Source organism: Triturus cristatus, chromosome 3_1, assembly GCF_964204655.1.
Source record: "Triturus cristatus chromosome 3_1, aTriCri1.1, whole genome shotgun sequence".
Classification (NCBI taxonomy): domain Eukaryota; kingdom Metazoa; phylum Chordata; class Amphibia; order Caudata; family Salamandridae; genus Triturus; species Triturus cristatus.
The window spans coordinates 561,145,689-561,158,703 of NC_140583.1; the positions used below are offsets into that span (position 1 = coordinate 561,145,689).

Genomic DNA, 13,015 nt, shown 5'->3' on the forward strand with positions numbered 1-13,015 from the left:
CAATTGATTAATGCTCCTGGAATTCTAAGATATCTTGCCCTCTCTCAAGTCTATGGTCGCTTTGCCATTATCCGTCTCCAAAGACCCGGTTGCTGTTTCCTGCATCCATAAATTCAGGATCATGTGAAGAATCACATTATCACTCCCTAGATGAAATTGGATATCCACAGCAAGTAATGAGGAGTACAGGTTACAACTAGCAATTACATAATCAATGATGGAAAAGCCTGGTTTACCTGTTCTTGTGGGGAGTGCTGGGATATCTGGATCCATCATTCCATTTATTACCACTGCATTTATCCTCACCAGTCTAGTTTCAATTTAGGAGGAAAGGTAGCTTCTGAAATAGTCCAAACATCTTAAAGATCTTTATTCCTTTATAGCTTTAATAATGTTTTGGACATTTTTTCATTAAAGTCCCCCATAAGTAGTACATGTCCATCATTTCCACCATCAGATATGGCTTCAATGATTCCAAATAATTGACTCAAGAGAAAGTTATGTTGCCGGTCTGGCAAAATGTAAGCATTAAATATAAAAAGAGAATTACTGGTAAATAGTTCTAGAAAAATGTATTCCAATTTATTCAGATGCCTTGCACATTTTGAAAAAGTGCAAGGTAAGTATCTCTTAATCCCAATAGAAGTCAGTGGACCCAATATAGCAAGAAATCCTTTAGAATGTCCTTTTCAGTAAGCGTGGGCGGTACACTCTGCTCCGTTGGCAGAGTTTTGATCAATCTGCGTTCCGCTTGAAGCACGGAGTTCGGCAAAAACTCCGGCAATCACGCAATGCAGAGTTTATCAACGTCCACCCTCTACCTTTGAGCCTATTTGCTCCATGTGATGCATAAACACAACCTATAATTCTAACCTGTGCTTTATCTCACAGCGGCACAGCAGACACCTGAAAGCCACGGACGGACATTGTGTAGTTTCAGAGAGCAACAAGTCTAAGTTTTGTCCTTTTCTATCTATATGTGGGTATCCCGGCTATGCTATATATCGCAATTATAGACCTTACAGGCCTAGCTTTACATCCCCATGCTGGGGCCAGTCTCTGCTATACATTGCAGTATCTAAGACCATAAATTTAGGCTGTTTGGGTTGAAATACTGGGGTAATACTGTCAGTTTCTTAAATATATAGCAAAATCGGGAGCAAATATAGGGATTAAAAACCTGGGGCTATAAGGCCTTTTGAACAATAAATAGCACAGCCCTGTGCCCGTACCATGGGCTTTGCAGTAGTTTCAATTTGCAGACCCTATAGGCTTCATCATTGCTCTGGACCCACCCAGGCTGTTCTATACAGTGCAGTAAGAGATGCGGTAGCCCCAGGCTGTGCTACATTATGCGGGAAGGCACCTAGTGCCATGCTTGACCAGGAACCTGCTATATGAATCATAATCAACCATGTAGCTGTACCGTGCATCCCGGCACCAGAGCCCATTCTTCATATATCAATATACAGGGTTATACAGAGCAGTATATGGGACCACCCGTATGCAGGGTGGAGACCACATACTGGACCCGGATGTACAATATACCGCCATGGCGACAGGCTCTGGGCTTCTCACCCCTATATCAAACCCAGGGTCTGCTTGAATAGTGCAGTTTGAAAGACAGTAGCTCAGGCCTCTGTACTCCCGCAATGGACCGCAGGTGCTATTATACATTGCAGGTTCGAAGCTTGTAGCTTCACGCTATATATCCACAGAGTGTACTATAGGTTGTACCAGCTCCCGTCTCCGGAATGGACTATCAAGGCCTGAAGGCCTAGGCTGTACACATTGTATAATCTATTATAATCTAACACTGTACATCCCTTATCCCCAACTGTACAATATAGTTCTGTAATAGCACCTGTAGCTCCAGAGCTGTCAGGCTGTACATTCCTAGACCCGACCTGGGCTGTAATATGTATAATACTATGGGGGCCTCTGGAGTCAGGCTTCACACATCGCTACCATATCTCAGGCTGTGCTATATATTGCATTGTCAGTCAATATAGCTGCAGTCTGCTTGGACTGTACAGCCTCGCACTGGGTCACAGGGCTGTGCTGTGTATGGCAGTACCAGTTTTTATGACTCATGCCACTGAACCATTCACAGGTGAGCTCTGTGTACCCGACCAAGAATATTGCACTCAGAATGCTGGGGAAGACAAACTCTCTACCCCTGGACACAGTGAATCATCAGAAGGGGGTCTCCCGAGGTAACGTCCTTCCCTCACGGAGGTGAAGTGAGCCCGGGCCTACCTGCTTTCGGAAGTGGGACTGGCCAAGGTGAGAGGTTCAGGTCTGCCTAGTTATGATGAACTCAGTGGCCAAATGCACACACCAAAAATGCTGCTGAGCACTCTGTCAATGGGGCTCCCTAATTTGAGACTCATGTATGTCTCATCAGGACAGCAAATACACATAAAGGTTAAATGACCCAAGATGTGAATGTGCTCTTTGTCTTGTGAAAGCTGAGTAACTACTAGAGATAAGAACAGGGATTTCTATAATTGAAACCATAAATACGTATATTCATTACCAGAGAGTAGCTGGAGCAGTCATTTCTGGAGCCCTGAGTATAATCACTTCCTTAGTGGGTGGGTTCTTTACTTTTTTTAACCAATCATGACTTGTGGAGAGTATTGCTGCTCGGCTCTCTAAATGTGCCAATTCTAACGTGCGAGTAGTCATTAAATGAGTGTTCCGATTGGCTTCCGCTGCTTGCAACTTTGAGGTACCTTACACTCAACTCAAAAGGAAAGGTGAGGCAGTCTGATGTATTTTTCGAGAGGCTAAAAGGTGAGGCTTATTTTGCCATGAAACCTCTGACCTGTGTTGGTGGCAAACATGTGTTTTGTCACTTAAGAGTCCTGCGTGCTCTTCCCGCCTTTGGGTGCTCTTCACGGTGCTCCTGCTGCCGCTTTTCACTCGATCAGCTCTCCGGCGCTTCTCAACCTTGTTTTCTCCTGCATATGGCGCTACCTGTCATCTACGCGCATGAGCATACCTTTAATGTGCGATCTCAGGAGCCCAGCTTCTCCTTTGACTCTTTTTAGATAATCATGAACAACCTCTGGAGTCCCCATTATACATCCCACAGGGGCTTCATCTCAGAGGGCACTGGCCTGCCAACCGGCTATACTGATATTACATGTCAGACTTGTGGGAACACCATCACAGATAATGTCGCACCAAGGTGGCACTGGACTTTTAATAGCAGGGGGGGTGGCCAAGCAATACAGAACTCTGCCCACTCATGGAGCTGCGTGGAATTTGGCGGAGGTTTTCGGTTACTCCGCGAAATTCAGGAGAGTAAAACTCCACGAGTTCCAACCAGGCCTTCTTTTAAGACTGTGTCTCTGGGGACATGTGTTACAACGTAGGAATTATAGGTAAAATTATTAGTGAACCAGGCTTCCTGCAGACAAATAACTGAAGGTTTCTCGTCTGAAAGGGAGACGATTTTCTCTTCAGTAAAGCCTGCTTACTTAATACCAAGATATTATTTTAAATGTATTGCTAAAAGAGTAGATGGAAGATTTACTTTGCTTTATTTTCATTTATTAAATTGGCAAGCCAGGACCGTAATGCAATCTAATTTCTACTTGTGACTACTTGCTTCTAATTTGTCTGCTGTTTGAATTAACTTGTATTATAAAAAAAAGTCGAGATGCTCCTTGGCAATTGTGCAACTAGATGAATTTACTTGCAGTGCCCACTTAGGAAGTTGGGTATCAGATGTAAAAATATGGGGACATTTTGTATTTGAATGGAGGATACTGCTTAGATCAAAGTCATTTTTTTTATAATGCTTCACAGTCACTCATAATTATTGAAGGAATCAAATTTGATCAGAACTCGGACTATAGATAAATCGTGTTTTTCTGGGAAGTAGGCCAACTTTAATTTGGCTGAGGAGGGGGATTGAAGTTGAGGATATAGATGTAAATGCTCTAATATCCATTGCCAATTTAAAGGGCTATTATCATTAGGAAAGAGATCTCTTATTTCAATAGTTGAGGAGAATTTTAGAGGAGTACTATTTTCTGCTGCTGTATTAATTTTCTCAGAATTAGAAGCAATTGCTTGATCTATAGAGGGAAGCGCTGCATCCTCTGATGCATGGAAAATGCGTGTAAATTCTGGAGCCTGGGGATTTAGTAGCCTTCCTGAGCCTTTCAAAAGATCTGTAGAAGGGGGTGGGAATGAATCTTTATCTTGGCTTATGCTTAATTCTGAGATATTGGGGGCAGAAGTTACACTATTTTCTTTACAGTCATCCTTTAAATGTAATCTTATCCATTCTAGACTCTTCTAATAATTCAACTCTTTCATTTTTTTCTTCTTGTTAGTTCTTTTGGAGGTGGGTACTTCAACTAGAATTTCCATTGAGCGTGATTCTGTCTCTGATCCTCCGTTAATCGATTTTCCCTATCCTTTAATATTGGTTGTTTTTTTAAGATAGGAAAATAGTGAAGGGCAGTTGAGTTTGTAAGTGATTGTGGAGACAGTTGTGAGACTAATGTGTCTTCAGAAAACAATTTATGGCAAGGATTAGCTAGTTCCTGTATCCTTAGCAGACTCTTTATGTAAAGTGAGTGCATTTACAATCTGGTATATCCTGATTGTATTGGTATTTGTTTCCCAGCCTAACTGTCTCCCTGCTGCTCAGCCAGAGTGAGAGTTGGTATTGGAATGTTGGTGTGACTGTGATGCATGGAATGCTTGGGTGCCTGTGTGGATGAGTGGTGACAGGTGGAGATGGGCTGAGCAGCAGGCAGGCTGCTCCTGGTGGGGCTGGCATATGAGCTGGAGAGGCTGGAGTATAAGGATAACCAGACTTATAGACAGTTGTATATATTTACCATCCTACAACCAAGAAGTTAATAAAGTAATACATGACAACTCGGCTACGTCTGATAAGATACAACATATTTTGGCGACGACCTCTTATTCTAATTAGTGCAAATATGTCTTTTCTGTTTTCATGTATGCACATATTTATTTATGTCGATATTTGCTGACTGCGATGTTCTTACACAGGTGCTTTCTGTTTTCTCTTTTCATGTTACCGCCATCTTTCCCTGAGGAATTTCTTTCTATCCAGAGTCCCTCTGGGTTACTCTGCTTCTGTACTCTACACTCTTTAGTGTGTACATCGCCCATTCCAATAATGATTGTTTTGATTGACATGTATGGTTTATTTGATATATGTTCTCTTATCCAAATTCATGTAAATATGTCTTTTCTGTTCCCATGTATGTACATATTTATTTATGACGATATTTGCTGATTGCGATGTAATTTTACTAGTGCTTTCTGTTTTTCCCTTTCTATTCCTTCGCCATCTTTCCTCGAGGCGTTTCTTTCTATTCTCAGTCCCCCTGGGGTACTCTGCCTCTGCAATCTACACTCTCTAGTGTTTGCGTCGTCCACCTGATCTGCGCACTTGAGATATCGACTTTAATTAGAATTTGCCTTGTTGCCCCTGCATACGTTTCACTCGTTCCGGTGATTCATTCCTGGACCCGCAATTAATATCGACCGTGGCGGCTATTACTTTCTGCTGCCGACTCCATTTACATACAGTGACTTTCCTGCATGCTGGTAAGACTTCTTTATGCCCCATACCGCCACTGCCTAGTGCCTCTAACCAGTCTTAGCCGTATCTTAACTTATCCGATACCTTCCTGTTCCCCCCTTCTCTTTTTCTCCTAATTCGCGATTAGTTACCCTTGCGCTATAATTGGAGCAGCCGACATCACACTTCGATGTGACGACCCACTGGCTAAATTGATCCCCGGACCGCCAGCCATATCGCTGCCCTGTTTAATTCATGGACAGCGTCTTCATGCTTTTCTTTGTAGGAATCAGTATTACCGTGAGTCGATACCTTCTTTGATGTTTCTGCTTCTGCCCTTACTGACCTGGTTACCAACTTGGTTATTTTTGTCTCCTTTTCTTTCTAGCCCTGATGCCACTTGAATTAGTCCTTTGCTTCCTACATTTACTGACAGTGATAGCTTCTTAATTACCCCTGCGATTACCTCTTGTGCTTTATTCGCTGTGTGCCTCCAGGTGATTCCCCAAGCTTGATATTACACTTTTTCTATACATTGTCTATGGACTTTCTTAGCCCTTATTCTATTTCTTTTTCCTTTCTAAACAGCACTACCTAAAAGTTGTAACCAGTGTCCTGATGATGACCTTTATTCAACAAGGTCGAAACGCCACCACAGGATCATTTATAAAATACTTAAAAACGAATTATTTGTTGTATTATTTCAATTTATATTTGATCCTGATTATTGTCTGTCCTTATTGTTTTGCGCCGCTTCACGCTGTGTACATATCACTTGTGTCACTGCACTTATCACTTACACCGAGCACGGTCAGTGCACAATTGGTTGTTGTTTTTTGGTTACTTTAATCTATTTGTAATGTAGTGCTGTTATAACTACTTGCTTAATAATAATTCTTTTCTCTTATCTTGGTCTCCTGTTTTCCCTCCCTCAGTGACTTATGCACTTACTGTAATTGCCTCTGTAATGATTACTGGTTGAGACATTGTTGTTTTGTTATCAGCAATCAAAGGTAGGCACAAAGGGGGCCACAAGTAGGCACCAAAGGTGCACCTCCAGTGGCACTCGGGCAGCAGGGTGCAGGGGGCAAAGTAGGCGTCGGGCTCCCAATGCAAATCAATGGAGGACGTTGGTTGGGAAGAAACACTGCAGGTTTGGACTAGGAGGCTGGACGAGGGTGACCAATAGCTGGACAGGTAAGTTGGACAGCTGGGGGACACCTGGGCACAGTCGGCTGGGCTCCCCAAAGTCAGGAGGCAGAGGATGCAAGGTTGCCCTTTGGTGTCGGGTTTCTGTAGCTGAGTCCGGTCACAGTCAGGGTAACCGTTTGAACAGAGTCTGCCGAAATCGAAGATGAGTCTTCAAGCGGTCAGTCACTGGTGCGCACTAGAGCAGGATCACTGGGGAGACGTCTCAGGGGGTAAGTGGTCCACTCTAACTCGGGCCGTGGGCATCTGGTGCAGAGTAGTGCAGTGTCCCGGATCTGCCCGGATCCTGAGACTGGGGTTGGTTTCTTTGCTGGACAAATCCCGATGTCCAAGGGAGACAGGAGTCTTTCTCGAAGACAGCACAAGCTCTCTGGGGTTCCTGAGGTTGCTGGCTATGGGCCACAACAGTTTCTGGAAGCAGGGTCGCTAGAGGAGGAGACAGGTCTGTAGGGCTGGGGCCACGTCAGTCCTCATCTTCTTCTCCACTACTGCACGGCTCTACCGTCCTTCTTCTTCTTAGGTCGTTGTATCTGAAGAGGCAAGATTCAGGGGTGCCCCTAAATACTAGGTTTTGGGACAACACAGGGGTGTGCAGGTCATGACCCCGTGGGTGTCTTCCTTGGGGTGTCTACATCCCCTATTATGCCACCCTTCAGCGGGAGGGGGGCATAGGCCTCTTCCTGATTGGGTGAGTCCCCTCATCTTCAAGATGGAGAGGACTGAGTTGTGTGCTTCACTTCACCTCCCCCACCTGACGGGTGGGATTGGCAAAGTTGGGCACACCTCCCTTCCTGGCTAGGTTTCCCCGCAGAGTCTCCCTCCCAAAGTGGGAGTCAGAACTGGTGGGGGCCAGTTACTGATAGCAACAAAAGGCTGGGGGTAGCTAGCAAAGGCAGCAGGCCTTTGAAGCTTCCCCTTCATGGACACTGCCCATCCTGGGGGAGGAGGCATGACACCTCTGCCAAGGATGGGCTTTATTTTAGAACCCAGAGAGCGGAGGCTCTCTACCCAGGGTACGGAAACCTGTATGGTGGTTGCAAATGGCTGGTAGCCAGACAGGAACCACACCAGGGCTGGTTGATTTTCATGGGGCATCTCTAAGATGCCCTCTGAGTGCATTTTACATTAAATCCCACACTGGTATCAGTGTGAGTGTAGTGTGCTGAGATGTTTGGTACCAAACTTCCCAGTTTTCAGTGGAGCCATTCAGGGGCTGTGGAATTCGTAATGACAGACTCCCAGCCCCTATACTCAAAATGGCTTCACTGTACTTACAATACCTGTGAATGACACAGACACTGTAGCGGCATATTGCTTATGCAGCTATGCCCTCACCGTTGGTATGGTGCACACTGCCTTTAGGCCTGCTAGAGGGGTGACTTACCCATGCCACAGGCAGTGTTGGTGGACATGACACTCAGGGATGGGTGCCATGTCGACTCTTCAATTTAGTCTGCACCAAAATACACAGCCTGCAATGTCAGTGTGTAGGTGTTCAGGCGAGGAGTCTTTGAGGGTGGCATAATACATGCTGCAGCCCTCAGAGGTCCTCTCTGGTCACAAGGCCCTTGGTACCTGGGGTACCGTTTACAAGGGACTTACGTGTGGCCCACAGGTGTGCCAGTTGTGGAGACAACGGTACAGTTTTGGGAAAGAACACAGGCACTGGGAACCTGATTAGCAGTGACCCTTGGCACACTCAATCAAGTTTGCATCAGGTATTTTGCTAAAAGTTAGGGAGTAACAATGCAAAAAGAAGCCCTCTCCTACACATGGCACAGAAAGTGAAATCTAAACTGAGTAAAGATGAGGAGTTGGACAAGGTACAGTGAGATGTGAGCATGATACAGATGAGAGAATAGGAGACAGACCTAAGATTTTTTTAACCAGAAGTGATGTATTTAGGGAGATCAACACGAAGTGAAACGATCAACAGTAATTAACACCAGACAGAACATTAGTTTGCATAAAAAATGCCGATACAAAGAAGGGAAGAGGCAGTCTGATTTTGTGAATATTGCATGGATGGAGGCAACAGGATTTGGATATTAGGCAATCTGAGAGCCAAAGTTGAGGTCACTGTGTCTCAGCCTTCCTTCTTCTTTGTGGCTTAGAGTAGACACTTATTTCTTGAGCATAAAGCAAAAGCACGTTTTGATTGTTTGTTACTACACATATAACACGGAGAGCTCCTTTTGCTGCAAGTTTAGAAAATCATTGATCCTTTTACATTAGACATTGTTGTAGTCTTAACTGTGTTTAATGCACGTATTCTTACTATCATTGTCATAGAATGTAACATTTTGAGAAAGTATGAACTAGTGTTTTGTGGAATTGAAGTATTCCTCTGCTTTTTATCAAGGGATTTCACAAACAAATGTTGTACACGTTCTGTATATATTTTTATTAGCACTCTCACTGTCAAAGCAATATTAACCCCATTCTAATACAAATTGATTAACACTTAAGACTTTGCATGTAGTAACTATATTTTTTAGCTCATCCCATCTTAATGTGCCTCCATTGCCCCTTTGGACCCCCACCTACTCCCTGCTGCTTCCCCCACCTGCTTATCCCGTTATCTCTGAAACTGTGGTCAGCGAAAGCTATTGTTCCTAAAAAAAAAAAGCTTAAAAGGGGCTTAGAGCTCATCCGTTACTTACCTTTCCTTACCACTGGTTGGCTACCATGTCACTCTTGTTTTCTTGCTTGCTATTGGTTGGCAGCTCCTCATCGCCTCGGCTTCCTCCAGGGTTTCAGTCTTTGTCCCTTGGTCCCTGCCGTGGAGCTTGGACCAAGAACTGGTTCCTGTCGCCATTGTCCGTCCACTGGTCACAAGCTCCTAAAGGTACTCTTTTTTAAATTTACTTTTTGGCACCCCGTTGTTTTCTTTAACCAGCTGTGGGCCGTGCAGGTAAGTGCGGTGGGGTGGGGCGGTGGGCGGAGTGGGAGGGGGGAAGTCAGCAGAAGACAGAATAGGGAAAATTAAATAAGTAAATAATTCCTTTTCTGTTATCTGTCGACATCCCCCGCCCACCCTGCCCCACCATGCTTACCTGTACGGACTGCTGCTGTCTTTAACCCATTCACTTCGCTGCTTTTGTTTTACACTCTCCTCTCCCATGTTGCTTTTTTTCAAAACATTTTTTCACAGGTATTGGAGTGCTTTACATGAGCACCTTTTACCTTACTCAAGGGCACATTCATTTTATTTATTTTTTTGGCCCGTGGAGTTTCAGTAATTTACACAGAATCACAAGATGTTGAGCTGACACTGAGACTCAAACCTAGTTCTCCAGTTCCTCAGACGGAAGTTCTGGCCGTAACACCACATCATCTTTAAAAAAACATTAACTAAGCCAAACAGCTCGCACAGAGCTACTTGGCTTTGTGAATGTTTTTTTTAAGATGTTGCACAGTGGTATGGGCTGCTGTGCAACATGCCTTACAGTAAACAACAAGCATTGGCATAGCCAATAGGTCTCACCTTTGGGGCCTTACAAGTGTTTAGCCAGAGCTATTAACTTTGCCAATGTCTTTAAGCTGTGCTGTGTTTGCGCTATAATTATGCAGGACAGGCAAGTGGGTGTGGCCTAATGTAATGTATTCACACAATATCAGGTGAAAGCACTACGTATTCACAGCTCAGGGAGTGCTTCTTCTTATGACAAATCTCCTAATATCACACTTGTTGCGGCTAGGGCTGTGGATGTTAGAACTGGGTAACTAGGTTAGAATCTCGGCTCAGGCACAGCATCTTGTGATTCCGTGCAAATCGCTTTGTTACACTGTGCTTTAAAACTGTTGTGTAAGAGGAGCTGATTTCCGTGTGAAGCGCTATAATGCCCTTGGTTCAAGTTTGCGCTATAATTATGCAGGACAGGCAAGCGGGTGTGGACTAATGTAATGTAATCGGACAATATCAGGTGAAAGCACTACGTATTCACAGCTCAGGGAGTGCTTCTTCTTATGACAAATCTCCTAATATCACACCCGTTGCGGCTAGGGCTGCGGATGTTAGAACTGGGTAACTAGGTTAGAATCTCGGCTCAGGCGCAGTATCTTGTGATTCCGTGCAAATCGCTTCGTTACACTGTGCTTAAAAACTGTTGTGTAAGGGGAGCTGATTTCCGTGTGAAGCGCTATAATGCCCTTGGTTCAAGTTTGCGCTATAATTATGCGGGACAAGCAAGCGGGTGTGGCCTAATGTAATGTAATCGGACAATATCAGGTGAAAGCACTACGTATTCACAGCTCAGGGAGTGCTTCTTCTTATGACAAATCTCCTAATATCACACCCGTTGCGGCTAGGGCTGCGGATGTTAGAACTGGGTAACTAGGTTAGAATCTCGGCTCAGGCGCAGCACCTTGTGATTCCTTGCAAATCGCTCTGTTACACTGTGCTTAAAAACTGTTGTGTAAGGGGAGCTGATTTCCACGTGAAGCGCTATAATGCCCTTGGTTCAAGTTTGTGCTATAATTATGCAGGACAGGCAAGTGGGTGTGGCCTAATGTAATGTATTCACACAATATCAGGTGAAAGCACTATGTATTCACAGCTCAGGGAGTGCTTATTCTTATGACAAATCTCCTAATATCACACTCGTTGCGTTGCGGCTAGGGCTGTGGATGTTAGAACTGGGTAACTAGGTTAGAATCTCGTCTCAGGCGCAGCATCTTGTGATTCCGTGCAAATCGCTTTGTTACACTGTGCCTAAAAACTGTTGTGTAAGGGGAGCTGATTTCTGCTTGAAGCGCTATAATGCCCTTGGTTCAAGTTTGCGCTATAATTATGCGGGACAGGCAGGCGGGTGTGGCCTAATGTAATGTAATCACACAATATCAGGTGAAAGCACTATGTATTCACAGCTCAGGGAGTGCTTCTTCTTATGACAAATCTCCTAATATCTCACCCGTTGCGGCTAGGGCTGCAGATGTTAGAACTGGGTAACTAGGTTAGAATCTCGGCTCAGGGGCAGCATCTAGTGATTCCGTGCAAATCGCTTTGTTACACTGTGCTTAAAAACTGTTGTGTAAGGGGAGCTGATTTCCGTGTGAAGTGCTATAATGCCCTTGGTTCAAGTTTGCGCTATAATTATGCGGGACAGGCAAGTGGGTGTGTCCTAATGTAATGTAATCGGACAATATCAGGTGAAAGCACTAAGCCCGGGAGTTGTGTGCGCGCGCTAAAAGGAAATTATAAAAAAACACACAAGTGGTGCGCGTGCGGCGGCATAAGTCAAAGCAGCTGCAGCGTCCCGCGAGTGTAAGGGTGTCCACGAGCGTGAGAGGAAATTCAGATGGCGCAGTCAGATGGCGGCTGTGCACGTGCCCGCGCGCGCAACCGCAAGCTTTAGGCCACAAGCAAAAGCTTGTGGTCGGATTTCTGAAGCCCACTCACTAAATGTCTCGCCAGTGCAGCGCATGTGCTGGCTCAGGCGAGACCTAAAACAGCGGTATGACTCCGTCAATGCTGGCCACGCCATTGCGCTTTGTTTTTATTTACTTAGAGTGACGTTGCATAGCAGCTCTTGCTGCCGTGCAACATCTTTAAAAACATTTACAACCACAATAGGTCTTGCATAGGGGAAACCTATTGGTTTTGACAATGGTTTTCCTTCTCTCTTTTATTTGGAGGGCCCAGCAATAAATTGCTGCTGGACCCCTCCACCTTACAAAAAGCGCTTTTGTGTTAGTTATGTTTCTTATTACTTGCTGAAAACTAAACTTAAGAGGGCCCCTGAATATAGAATGAGAGGGAGAGGAGGGCAGGGGAAATAACTAATAACAGAAAATATTTTCATTTTGATTTATTTTATGAAAAAAATAATGTTGAAACAAAATTGTTAGATTTGATATGCATTCAGTTTAAACAATTCCAAGTGTTTCTGCATATAAATATCAACTGAGCAACCCATCATGAGTGCCTTGACGAACATTGGGAACTCGCGTGTCGGATGCTATCAAGACTTATCAGCCTCTATTTTGTATTGGGTCCAAGATGTCCCCATAACGTATGACTACGAATCAAATGTGGACTTTGTTTGGCACGCCTAAATAGCTTACTCTTATGAAGGCACTCCTATATTTCAAGTCGAGGACTATCACTCTAAGATCTTATTCTTGGATATTGGTCCATGTTGATGATCCATAGAATCATAGTGGCCCACGCTTCTCGACACTTTATGTCTGATTTGGCCCTTCTCTAACTGCTGACTTACTCTG

General features: G+C 44.4%; 1 long non-coding RNA gene across 1 annotated transcript in view; it reads left to right on the forward strand.

Moving 5' to 3' along the window:
• Window positions 1–5,488: 5,488 nt before the first annotated feature.
• The window catches only part of LOC146860564 (uncharacterized), a 69,719-nt gene continuing 62,192 nt past the window's right edge, over window positions 5,489–13,015 (forward strand). Inside the window, exon 1 of the long non-coding RNA XR_014979173.1 lies at window positions 5,489–5,607. This is a non-coding gene — a long non-coding RNA (uncharacterized LOC146860564). The remainder of the gene's footprint in view (window positions 5,608–13,015) is intronic.